This window comes from Schistocerca gregaria, unplaced genomic scaffold, assembly GCF_023897955.1.
Source record: "Schistocerca gregaria isolate iqSchGreg1 unplaced genomic scaffold, iqSchGreg1.2 ptg000244l, whole genome shotgun sequence".
Taxonomy (NCBI): Eukaryota; Metazoa; Arthropoda; class Insecta; order Orthoptera; family Acrididae; genus Schistocerca; species Schistocerca gregaria.
Window position 1 is genome coordinate 3,964,515 of NW_026061753.1, and position 13,875 is coordinate 3,978,389.

A 13,875-nucleotide genomic window follows, 5' to 3' on the forward strand; every position below is an offset into this window, starting at 1 on the left:
TAAATACTAAAAATGCTGACTTAACCTGCTCATTTAAATGTATACCGAACGAGCTGCCGCAGTGGTTAGTACATGGTATGATGATGATGATGATGATGATGATGATGATGATGTTTGGTTTTTGGGGCGCTTAACTGCACGGTTATCAGCGCCTGTACAAAGCCCCAACCTTTACACAGTCCAGTTTCGCCACCTTCACGAATGATGATGAAATGATGGCACCACAGACACCTACTTCCCGGGCGGAGAACGCAACTAAGCCGTGAATCGAACCCGGAATCCCATCACAAGCAACGCTAGCTTCTACACGACGAGCTGTCAACTAGTACACTAGACTCGCATTCGGGAGGATGACGTTTAAATCCGCATCCGGCCATCCTGATACGTTTTCCGTAACTTTCCTGAATCTCTCCAAGCAAATGCTGGGATGATACCTTTGAAAGGGAACGGCGGACTTCTTTTACCCTTCCCTGACGCATTGCCAACTCCTGCTCCGTCTCTAAAGACCTCGACATCGATAGCACATTAAATGCAATCCTTCTTCCGTCCTTCATTTAAAGGCATAGGTTTACGCAATAAGTCGGGCGTTAAAAGTTAAAAACTGCGTACTCGTCTAAGGCAGCATAATTTCATGGCGCGCAAATTATCGAGACTATATTCACCGAACATTTGTGAAAGGCAGCACGTGGCGACTTCCAACAAACTTCACACATAATTTCGAAACTTGGCGAAACTTTTTTTCCCCTCTGACATCCCTGACATAATGATGAAAGGAAAAAGACTTTTATCACTTCTACATTTTCGCTGTTCGTGCAGTAAGGTGTCAGCATCAGGCTTGATGTTTCACTTTATTACTTCTTTACTACTCACTTTATTCGCAACACATTTGTCAGACAGTATCCACATACGTCGCCGAATGTACCTGAAAATTATAGAATTGTACAACACCTAGTTCAGTACATAAATATTGAGACGTTTTCGAAAAACTAGCTTCTCTTACAACAGAGCGTCTTCAACTGCAAAGGGTTATGTTTCTTCAGGTCAAGTTTTTAACACATTAACTGATACGGAAAGTGAACGAACTTCTGAAGGTGGTTTACATATGGGACTTCCCGTTTTGAGACAGCAATTTGGAGAGGAGAAGGGGGCGGTGGTTACGCGGTCTATTTGGATCTTCAGTGTTTCCGCAAATGATGCTGTTGCCTGTAATAAAGTTCTGTTTGAAAGAAGCCACGCCCTCATAAGATTTCAGTGTAGTGCAAAGCATGACAACTTAGTTTAAATGTTCCCGAAATGTAAAATTGTTCGGTTCACAAAACGATATAACCTTATCCTACGAGTATAGTGCAGCGAGTCAAATTCGCTATCGCTCAACCCACATGAATACCTGGGTGTAAAAATTTCTAGAGATTTGAAATGGAACCGTCACATAGTCGAAGTCTTAGGGAAATACGGTGGCTGGCTGCAATTCGTTGGTAGAACTGTAGGAAAATACAATCAGTGTACAAAAGAAATTGCTTACAAATCACGCTTGCGACCCATCCCCCAATATTGCTCGAGATTCTTGGATCCTAATCAGATACAACTGCCCGGCGATACTGAATTTATACAGAGAAGGGCGGCACGAATGGTCACAGGTTTTTTGACCCGTTGGAGAATGTCACACAGTTTCTGATCAAATTGAACAGGCAGGCGCTTGGAAACAAACGTAAAATATCCAGAGAAAGTCTACTTGGAATATTTCCGGAGGAATCCTTAACTGTTGAATATAGGCGAATGGTAGTCAATGGAGGGAATGACTGCGAATGCTCGTTCGATTTGCGTTCTCTTCCGTAGGCTGCGATGCAAACTAATCCTGGTAATATTCCCGGTGTGAGATGTAGTTGGCAGCTCTGTAAATGCTGACCGGTGAGTCGCTTAAAGCCCAGGTGAAATTAATCTCGGAGGGACACATCACGCTCTCAACCGACTAAGCATATCCCCTAAGGATCGCCTAGAGCCTGTGACTAGTGCATTGCATGTAAATACGGTAAACTGCAAAAACTCACTTTTTGAACTATTTGTAATTCCATTAACTAGTTTTGTAACCTTTACAGACTCATCTTCAAATGTGGCACACAGAATTTCCGTCTCTCTGACGTGGAGATAGGGCGACAGTTACATGGCGACATGTGTCGGAAAACCAATTATTCCACTTACTGACTAACCGACAGTTCATGGTAGACACAGACTATCCCGTGGAAGAGCAAAGTATCGCGAGGAGTCCTAATTAGAAAGTTTCTAGAACTGACGTTACATGATGAAAGTAGGAATGGTATATACTGAAACCGCCTACGTATTGTAACTGTAGGAAGCGTGAAGACCAGAAGAGACTAAGCACAGCACGCACAGAGGCTTTTAAGCAGCCACAGTTCGCACGCTCCATACGTCAGTGGAGTGGGAATAAGTCCTAATAACTGGTATACTGGCAGGTTCCATCTGTCACGCAATTCACGGTCATTTATAGACTACAAATTATAAGCTGTCTATGTTTTGTTTAAATTTGGATTACAAGAAAATGGGCGTTTTGCAAAATGTCCTACATAAGTCTCCTCTTCATCAACACCACCACCATGAGTGTTCTGCCCTAGGGCAGGTCTTCACATGTAGCTCTCCATGCAGTCCCATCATTTGTTACCCTCTTGTTTTCTCACAACTATTTTCTGTTCTTACGCTGTCCACCACCTGGTATGTTCTGCGTCTTCTTCTTCTTCTTCTTCTTCTTCTTCTTCTTCTTCTTCTTCTTCTTGTATTCACCGTTTCCTCCATACCATCAATAAACAATCTCTTCTCATTCAGTGTCCACGCCAATTGTATTTGCTCATCCTGCTACCTTTAAAATTTCTCTCTGTTCTCCCACTCAACACCACCTCATTTCTCACTGTGCTGCCTATTTTATCCCCTGTCAACGCACCCACATAAAAGCCTCCTGTTATGAAACGTCTCGTTGGCAATTGCTATACGTATTTTCACCTCCTTATTACTTCCAATGTCGTCCATAATAGCACGTCGCAGTTATCTAAAAATACTAAATTGTTGTGTATCTTCCTGCCTAACATTATAGTTGTTCTTGCTTTTCTTGCACCTATCACCGGACATTTTGCGATTTTCTTATTATTTCTCATTCCAATTTACTCACGCCTCTTGTTCAATTCTTTTAACATTTCAGTCATACTTCTTTCGCTCTCTGCCAATAACACCACATGAACCGCGAGTCTAATACATTCTGCTCTCCTAACAACAACCCGCTCCCGTCTATGTCGTTTCAAACGTTTTTGAATGACATGCTCCAAATATATTTACACACTAAGGAGAATAAACGTATCCCGGAGGACTTACCCAGCGCGATGGAAATCGATACACGTGATGTTCATTCATGCCCAATAGTATCCGAACGACTTGAATTGAATTTCGCCTGATTCACATGCAACCCACATAGCGCAACTGTCTAGCAGGTCCCCTTATCGCTCCTTGGTACAGTCGTTTGACTATTGAAAGTGGTTCCAACAAGTCACCACGAGAAAAAACTGTTCTGTATCGCAATAACTCAAGATGTAAAGTAATACCACGATACTACAAATATCACGGAACACCTTATCACAGATAAGACTGCCCTTAAGGCTTGTAGCTCACATTTATTACAATAAATGACATACCTGACATTTTACCACTCTCATTATTACGTCAGATAGGTAATGCACGTAGTAAATTCGTCGTATTCATGATTTACTCTTCAAAGTAACATACCGTACTTATTATTTAACACAAAATAAGATTAAAAATTAAAGGTATTCACGAGCAGCTAATTGAGAATATTTATGAACTTCAAATGACACGACGAACCGTCTCGTTCTGCATATGGATGCAAACTCAGGTCATGCAGACTAAGCAATGATTTCGTGCCTGACGGATACTAACTGTCACTCCTGATTAGGCATACAGAGAGTGATATACCTCGATTTTAGACAGAGCCAGTTTGCAAATTCCAACTTTAAATTACATAGCGCAAGTATTTTTGCCGGACGCGAATTCCTACCCAGCACCTATTGTCCCTGTTAACGAACGACGAGAGATGTTGAATCTTGGTTCTTAACAAGTAACTTACGTGAATTGCCGTGAGGTAAGGCTTTGTATTGGGCAGGGATTCGAACTCAGAACTTAATCGGATAGATATCGACGCACAATCAACTGTGATATTTCGGATTTTCTCGGCAGTAGCTAGATGTTTTAACTGAAATGACGAGACGAAACATTAATTTTTTTCCTTCCCAAGACCCCAACCCGGCATCTATCGCTGTTATATTCTAGAGAAAACGAACGTTAAATATGGGTTTGTTGCACCAGTAGCGACATGTGAGCGTGTTTGAACTAGAAATAATATGACGAAGAGTTCGGTGCTCACTGGGAATGCAGCTCCACACATCATATCGCTTTTGACTACACACAAAGATACGTCAGCTTCCGAATTTTTGTCCAGCTCGGACTAACATCTTGAACTTACAGTGATCTCGCAAATAGTCCTGTGTCTCACTGGGTGTCAAAACGTCACATATCGTTAGTGTTGACAACGAATGAAAATACATTAAACATTAAAATAATTATCCACCAGCAGATAGGTGTTCTCATGCTAGAGCTTGATAATACATAATGAAATCTATAGTGCCGGGCCAGGATTCGAACCCATTCACGCGCAGTATGTGGAGACGTTGAGGAATCTGCAGTTCTGAACAAACCAGAAATAGTAGCCGTGCTGTATTCTCACGAAGGGATCAAATTCAGCGTTAAGTACGGTCTAAGTTGCATTCCCAGTTCAGAACCGATTTTATCGACATACAGAAGCTCAGATAAAATATGGACTAAATGTCCTGTGAGCCTACATAGCGTTTGTTTCGTCACTAGAAATAAATAACAAGTATAAGAAAGGTTTCTACGTGTCGCCGCTCCAGTCTTTATTGTGATTCATCCTAACGTCTACTTTGTAGAAAAGGAATATCATTTTTCATGTCAATTTCAGACCACAATGTCATTATATCTTCTTCACTTGGTGTAGCCAGAAGAGAATGGAATCTGTCTCTCCTTATCTAAAATCATTGACAGAAGTTGGAGTCGAACCCAGTCCATAGATATTCAAGCATATTATAAGTATGTGGCTCATTTTTCTGTCGTAACGCCGTTGCACCACACTGGATGAGAATTGACACACAGGCTTCCTGTAGTAATTTGCAGCAGGTTCAGTAAATTCATTTACTTGGTTGACCGAATCACAATGAACTAGCTGCCTCGACTACCCAGTGCATAAATTCGACCGATATAAAATCACGTACCTGCCACCTACACAGAACAGCCAACAGTGTAGGATGCACAAATTTGAAAAGGAAGTGTTTCTTTCCACTTGAGCTACTGTATTGCACCATCTCTTTGTTGAAAACGTCGTGCAGTGCAAATGTCGCATTTCATAAGTAAAGTTTTGTATTCCTAGAAACCCAAAATTTGCTTGTCAGCGGCGGGAAGAGGAGTTACCCGTTGTGCAGCATTGTAAGTTTTCACCATTGAACTATGAGCCGAAAGTATTTTTTTGCGATTTCCTTATCGATGTTTTATCTGACTGCTAGTAGCTCTTTCACAGAAGGGATAAAAACGTTACAGTCAGTGAGACTGGAAGTGCGAACCATAACAGATGCTATTTCTCAGGTCAGCGCATTACCATAGAGCTGGCGTAGAAGTACGTGTCTTAGCGTACTCTTACGAGATCGATAATGTCTAGCACTCGTAAACCGCTATTTAAAGGACGAGATTAGTTGCGATTTCCACGTGCAACGACTTTCCTGGGCTGAAAACCGTAAATTTACAATCTTTTGTTACACCTAAAGCGATAATAAATCAGATTATTCAATGGAAATGACAGGTAAAATCAAGTGAACTTTGAGGATAAATTCCGTGCACACCAGGAAGCAACTGGTCGATCACAGAGTTGCCAAACATACGTTGCCTTGTTGTCAAATCTCAGTTACAGTACCAGCAGAAAGAAGACGAACCGATGTGATCGTACAGCGGTCTGGGAAGTGACCATAGCTGGTGTCTCCAAGTCGCGGTTGCTACGGCCTGGAATACGTAATGCGTCTGATTCGCATTTCTGTAACTAGGTTTAGGGACTGGAGCGTGGTTACTAATAATACTCGGAACTGACTGAAAACTATAAGCATCATATATCAGTAACTCTCACAGTTGTTTTTATATTTATTTCGTAAGTGTACTGAAAACTAAGAAGCTCATTCAGAGACGTTTTCATGCCTCGCCGATAGTCGAGCAAAACAAACAAATAAAGAAAAAAAGAATGTGTGTGTGTATGATAGAGAGAGAGAGAGAGAGAGAGAGAGAGAGAGAGAGAGAGAGAGATCAAAAAGAATGAGAGAGAGTAAGAAATTGTTGTAAAGAAATTGAATCATGGTATGTAAAGAAATCTTTCATTAAAATTACACGTTACACCACATTACGAAGTATCGTATTCATGATCTATGAAACAAGAATTGATCTAATGTAATCTAATCATATCATATTGATGGCTATCCATGAAGAGTCATGAATTACCGAAATTTTTGCCAATACCAGTAATGAAATCTAAACTTGAAAATAAAAGACGACAATTTTTGTAATAAACCGGGACTCCTAACAAGACCCTTTCGTCCCTGTTAACTAACCACGAAAGATGTCTGTTATACCTCCATGCTCAAGTAACAAAGTGCGCATGCATTTAAAGATTAAGTGCATGATGTGAAGTTATATGACGGAGATACGAACCCAACACGTAATCGTATTGTTAACTAAGTAAAATCAAATGTTACGTAACGGTTTTTCTTACCAGCTGCTAGGTGTTTGAATCTAAACTGAGGATACAAACTTTTGTACCTAAGCGACAATCTAACTGCACGCCTACCGTGCATCCACAAATATATCTTAAATATCAGTTGCTTACTCACCAACGGTAAGGTGTGTGCGTGTTTGACAAGAAATAATGACACCTATTGCGATTGTTGGCAACACATGAATAGACATTAAAAGCGCACGTTGGTTTTCACTAGCGGGACGGTGTGCACGTTATAGGGCTTGAACTGGAACTATGAATATTTTTGTATTGGATCAGGATTCGGACCCACATACTTACCTTTGGAGGAGACCTAGAGAAGGTTGCAGTCTTGCGAAAAGGAACGAAATGGTTGAACTATAATGTTCCGAGAGATTCAGATCCTCGAAAGAGGAGAAACGAATTCGAATCACAGTCCGGCACCAAATTTTTCAACGTCTCTAGTTCAATCAATTACAAGTAAAATAAGAGCCCCATCCTTTAAATGGCTATCGGTTCATAAAATAAAATAAAATTTTCTAATGTAAGTAAGTTTACTGGCGACTGTATTTCTGTTTACGATGACTTCCGCTATGTCATTTCCCAACGTAACCTGGCTCTGCCCAGTTGGTAATGAAGGAACGTGATTTGTATTGCGAATTCTGGATTATAGCGTCTTTCTCTTGAGGTTACCAGACGCAAAGTAAATCTGTTTGTGCTTCTTAAAAGTAAATGTCTGAACCCACGCATTGCTCCTGTGATAGTTCCACCAGGCCATTGTGCCCATATTTCCCAGCCCCAGGAGTGAGCTGCAACGGATGATGTGCTGAGCTTACAAAAGTAGTCACGGTGGATAAAACGCGAGTCTTTTAAATGGTTAAGTAGAAACAAGCTTCTGACGCGGAGATTATGCTATTCCCATGTCAGCAGGATGTAAAGACCCTTGTAGGCATCATAGGCTCGATGTGAAGCCATTTTGAAATGTTCACAAATTCAGATATTTTCTTAGTTCGTGAAGATCGACTGGGAAGTGTGAAGTTACCGGATAATTGGATTATTACCGTCATTATTACTATCATTTTCTTCATGCCGCTGCTGGAACACTGTACTTGAATATCAGTTCGTGCCTTTTGGTCACTACACAAGTAGTTTCCCAAGAAGAGGTTCTTTCTCTGTCTACAGAATTCTTTTCATGTTAATATCAAACATCAGTAATTACTCATAGATTACATTAAAACTAAAGTAATCGATGAAGACGTTACTTGATAACAAAAACGCGCTGCCTTTCTTCTATTACTTGCGCCTAGAAATGGCTGTCGAGTACTGCCAAACCAAAAGGCAAGAGATCTTACCGCCTGCCGATATACGTCGCTGTCAATTTTTTCATAAGATTTGGTCGACGTGACCTGTTTCAAGTTGTGTATGACAGAGAATGTTTTAGAAAATCAATTGTTTTCCTTTGCAATAAAGAAAAAGATTTTCATTCAAAGCTATCCAAGTTCAAAATTTTTGGAATATTAGTTCCAGTTTAATATTCGCTTCTATAATGTAGGAAAGTATTTCGCACTTGCAAAACTCGGATCCGGCCCACTGACCTTACGCTCAGCCGCCGGCCATAAATTCTGGCTCAGAGTGACACCAGATTAAGTAACGTAATATAGCGAAGACTATTTGCCAGTGCTCTCTCTCACCGGAAAATACGCAGTTCTCTCATTAATTGTGCTCCATTAGTACACTGTAACAGTAATTTCTGTGTGTCTGCAATGCATACGGATTGTGGAATTTAGCAGTGCTCTCTCTTCCACTTCTTTATACCATATGACTTACCTAAACGGGCCCTTTATCGTTACAGGCCGTGGGCTGTGCTACATCATACTGACAACAGTAATGTTCTTATACTGACAATCTGACTGGTCGTTTTACCTGATTTTGTAATCATTTAAATAAGACAACATGACCTTCCAGTGGGAGACATTTCGTTCTCCCTTTTCCTTCTGTGACATTTTTCCGTAATCTATTTGCCTTCCAATCAGCGAAATGCGGTAGAGTACGGCCGGTAAACGATTTAAAAACCACGATTTAGTCCCGTTAAGACGATTTCTTCAAACATTGTCGTTGCTAAAGGAATTTACTTTCGTCTTAAATCGTCTCAAGCAGCAACGTTCACAGACATCCCAAATACGTAAAAGCTCATTATCCTGGTACGAAGTTTGTAAAACAAACTTCCCACAGTTTGTGTCAGGTTGATCTTTTCGTCTGATAGCACTGCTTAAGTATCACAAGTAGTGTCCCTGTAGCTGTGGGAATCATTGGTTAATAACAAGTTTAACACCAATGAGTATAGTATTGCTAAATATTCAAATTAATTATCAACCTAAGTCTGAGTCCATCCGCAGACTGTAGCGAATTTATAATACTGAAGCTAGACTTTGCATCCTTGTCCTCCTTGAGTGGGCATTGGAAGGCGTTTGCACACACGTACACAACACTATGAATACTTCGAACGCCATAGTTAACGTTGCTCTCATAAACTACTTTTGTTTTTTAATTCTTCTAGGTGTTCAGGATGCAATATGTGTTGTAGATACAGCCTTAGAGCAAAACATTGACCACCGAGCCGTCCACATAAGGTGGACAACACAGTCGTGCTCCTCTCAGGATCCTGTGTCCGGCAGTAAGCTCGATCTGCAACATTGTAGACTGCGGCACCTCCCAGAGGAAGTCTTGAGTTCAGTCTTAGTACATTATTCTTGACTAAGGCCGTAGTCTTGAGGTAAAACGCGAGACTAGCTAATATGACGTCTGGCGACCGGAAGCAGACAACGACAAAATTTTTATCGCCCCTTTCCTCTCGGTGCTGAAGCTATGCATGTATTTCAAGCGAATCTACAATATATTTCGCTTTGTGTCACACTGGTAATAATAGTTCGGTTCAACAATGTTTTAGCGAAAGATTTCTTTACCGAGCATCTGCCTCTGAACACCGCATGCGTCTGAGTTCTCTGGGACCCGTTTGCTGCCTACCGGCGGGGGCTGAGGCACTGCGCTGCCTTCTGCCGACAACATCTGCTCCACTCCACACTCTCAACCATGTAAAATGCTTTAATGTTGTTGAGTAGTGACCCATAAAATCTGCCTACGATTTGTGTTTCACTCTTCATAGCAAAGGAGGCACAAAACCGTTTTTATTTGATGATTACTTTATTACATTAGAATGCAGTACATCAATGTGACGCAGAATTTATTTCATTGTTTCTGATCCAGTGCGCTATAATTAAAGCGTCACATTCTGTTCCTTTCCTTGCACAGGAGATTCTTCAAATAATTTATTATTGTCGTGGATTCATATGTGTTACTCAAGGCACAGGGAGTAAATGCAATGTAATGTGTTTGGTTTCTTTCTTTGATTTTCTATGGTAAATGGATGCAAAAGATTGCGTCAATACCTATCAGAACCTGCTCTATAGCTACTAAGGCAAATTGCTTGTTTTGAGGTCCATAAATTAATTAATGGAGAAGTGAACGCTGTTCACAGATGATATTTAGAATATTCAATTGGATTTAAGGCGAAAAAAATTGCCCATATTTGAAGCTACCCAGAGAAAAAGTAAGTTGCTAGAGACACTGTCAGCACATGTCTGCAGGGAATTTTAGCATAGAGTAATCAAGAGGCTCATTTCCTTCATACTTATCACCCTGGAATGTGAGTCTTAAGTGAAGAACAATATTGAAATTCGTATCGTTGATGGTCGATTCGAATTTCTTCAGAGACGCTGGTATTGCGAAGCAGCTTGGAAGTCAGAACTCCATGATCTATGACGATTAACACAACTTACTGAGTCGAGCTACCAAGAAGATTTGATGTGTAAAGGTTTTCTTCCGATTTCGATACAGATTTTTTTCTGGAAATTCGCAGCTCCTTAAAAAAAAAGCTCGCACACGATGGTCCCTACCTCAGTTGGAACTGACGACTGATTGAGCCGTTCTGACACGAGACATGGGCGCTACCACCGGGTTACAGACACACTGCTACCTTTGCACCACTCTCATCATGGTATTGGTCGCTCAGCCTCATAACGCATCGTGAAAGATAATAAAAGTTGCCACTTATGTGAAGAATAGCATTTCTTTAGCCAAAAAATTGAATTTTCTGCCTCAGTATCTTAGTTTACGTAAGGATTATACAGCATGAGCCATTCAAATGGAAAGGTAATATCAAGTAATTTTAGTGAGCCAATTCAGTACCATAGGCGGAAGTGATTGCACTGTCACAGTGTTGCCTAATGTTTGTGACGATGTTGCCAAATCTCAGGTGTGGTAGGAACAGCTGTGTAGCGGTATGCGTGGAGAATCCCCTGCTCGTGTCTTACGGGGATATGGAGAGGAACCGCAGGGTTTGGTTAGGATGCAGCGTTTTCTCCTAGCAGTTGTGTCAAACATTAAGGTGTATAATCTTCCATCACGATTACAGTTTCCTACAAAATATATACAAATAAAACACTTACCTTGTTTCATTCCGACAAAAGATTACTTCAGTACGATAAAAAGTTTTTGGAAATCTCTTATGCCCACCTGTCACCAAAGTAAGATAAACACTTTGCACCTCGAAATCGATTGCATGTATGTGCAGTCTTGTGATGCTTAAATAACGCTCAAAGGACATTTAGTCCATATTTTATCTGAGCTTCTGTATGTCGATAAAATCGGTTCTGAACTGGGAATGCAACTTAGACCGTACTTAACGCTGATTTGATCCCTTCGTGAGAATACAGCACGGCTACTATTTGTTGTTTGTTCCGAACTGCAGATTCCTCAACATCTCCACATACTGCGCGTGAATGGGTTCGAATCCTGGCCCGGCACTATAGATTTCATTATGTATTATCAAGCTCTAGCATGAGAACACCTATCTGCTGGTGGATAATTGTTTTAATGTTTAATGTATTTTCATTCGTTGTCAACACTAACGATATGTGACGTTTTGACACCCAGTGAGACACAGGACTATTTGCGAGATCACTGTAAGTTCAAGATGTTAGTCCGAGCTGGACAAAAATTCGGAAGCTGACGTATCTTTGTGTGTAGTCAAAAGCGATATGATGTGTGGAGCTGTATTCCCAGTGAGCACTGAACTCTTCGTCATATTATTTCTAGTTCCAACACGCTCACATGTCGCTACTGGTGCAACAAACCCATATTTAACGTTCGTTTTCTCTAGAATATAACAGCGATAGATGCCGGGTTGGAATCTTGGGAAGGAAAAAAATTAATGTTTCGTCTCGTCATTTCAGTTAAAACATCTAGCTACTGCCGAGAAAATCCGAAATGTCACAGTTGATTGTGCGTCGATATCTATCCGATTAAGTTCTGAGTTCGAATCCCTGCCCAGTACAAAGCCTTACCTCACGGCAATTCACGTAAGTTACTTGTTAAGAACCAAGATTCAACATCTCTCGTCGTTCGTTAACAGGGACAATAGGTGCTGGGTAGGAATTCGCGTCCGGCAAAAATACTTGCGCTATGTAATTTAAAGTTGGTATTTGCAAACTGGCTCTGTCTAAAATCGAGGTATATCACTCTCTGTATGCCTAATCACGAGTGACTGTTAGTTTCCGTCAGGCAAGAAATCTGTGCTTAGTCTGCATGACCTGAATTTGCATCCATATGCAGAACGAGACGGTTCGTCGTGTCATTTGAAGTTCATAAATATTCTCAATTAGCTGCTCGTGAATACCTTTAATTTTTAATCTTATTTTGTGTTAAATAATAAGTACGGTATGTTACTTTGAAGAGTAAATCATGAATTCGACGAATTTACAATGTGCATTACCTATCTGACGTAATAATAATGAGAGTGGTAAAATGTCAGGTATGTCATTTATTGTAATAAATGTGAGCTACAAGCCTTAAGGGCAGTCTTATCTGTGATAAGGTGTTCCGTGATATTTGTAGTATCGTGGTATTACTTTACATCTTGAGTTATTGCGATACAGAACAGTGTTTTCTCGTGGTGACTTGTTGGAACCACTTTCAATAGTCAAACGACTGTACCAAGGAGCGATAAGAGGACCTGCTAGACAGTTGCGTTATGTGGGTTGCATGTGAATCAGGCGAAATTCAATTCGGTCGTTAGGATAGTTTTGAGCATGACTTTACGTGTAGGGGCAAATGAATGATTAGAGTTGAAGAAAAACTGGATGATTAATTCAAGAAAAAGAGCTTCACAAATTGATAAGTCGATAACGTGTTGGGCCACCTCTGGCAGTTACTAGGCTTGACATTGACTGATAAAGTTAGTGGATACCCTCCTGATGGATATGGTACCAAATTCAGTTCAGTTGGTTCATTACATCGCCAAAATCGCGACCTGCTTTAAAGAACCTGCCCATTGTGCTCCAAATGTTCAAAATTGGTGAGAGATATGGCTATCTTGCTGAGCAATGTATTGCCTTGCATGTACAAACACGTAGATACGATCTCCGTGTGTGGTGCGTAAATTGTCGGCAGGCACCTCACTTAGTGTCCCGAGCAGAGTTCAAGCCGCCATAGAGACAAAGGTTGGACACACTGCATATTAATGTCCACTAATAGGTGTCTGTACACTCATTGATAGGATAGTGTATTTCGAAATGTTAGCAGATAAAGCTTACGTGGGGCGAGTCGTAGAATCTCTAAAAAGAGACACCTCTGGCAACACTAGTTGAAAGTGGCCTTCAAACTAGCCGTGCTGCGCTCTCTACCTCCGGCTATTCTCGTGGACGTCAGAGCTGCCGTAGCCGAGACGCCCCCTGGGTAAACGCTACGGACGTCTGCAGTCGCGCCTCACCATCTGTCACAAATTATGGAATGTATTCGCAGATACCAATTGTAACACGACAACGGCTATACAGTTTGGTGGAAACGCACAGGATGTTCTGAAATTCCCATCACTACCTGCTAGAATTTGTAGAGGGGACTGAGTACATAATACTCATATTTTAAATTGTAACCCGTCT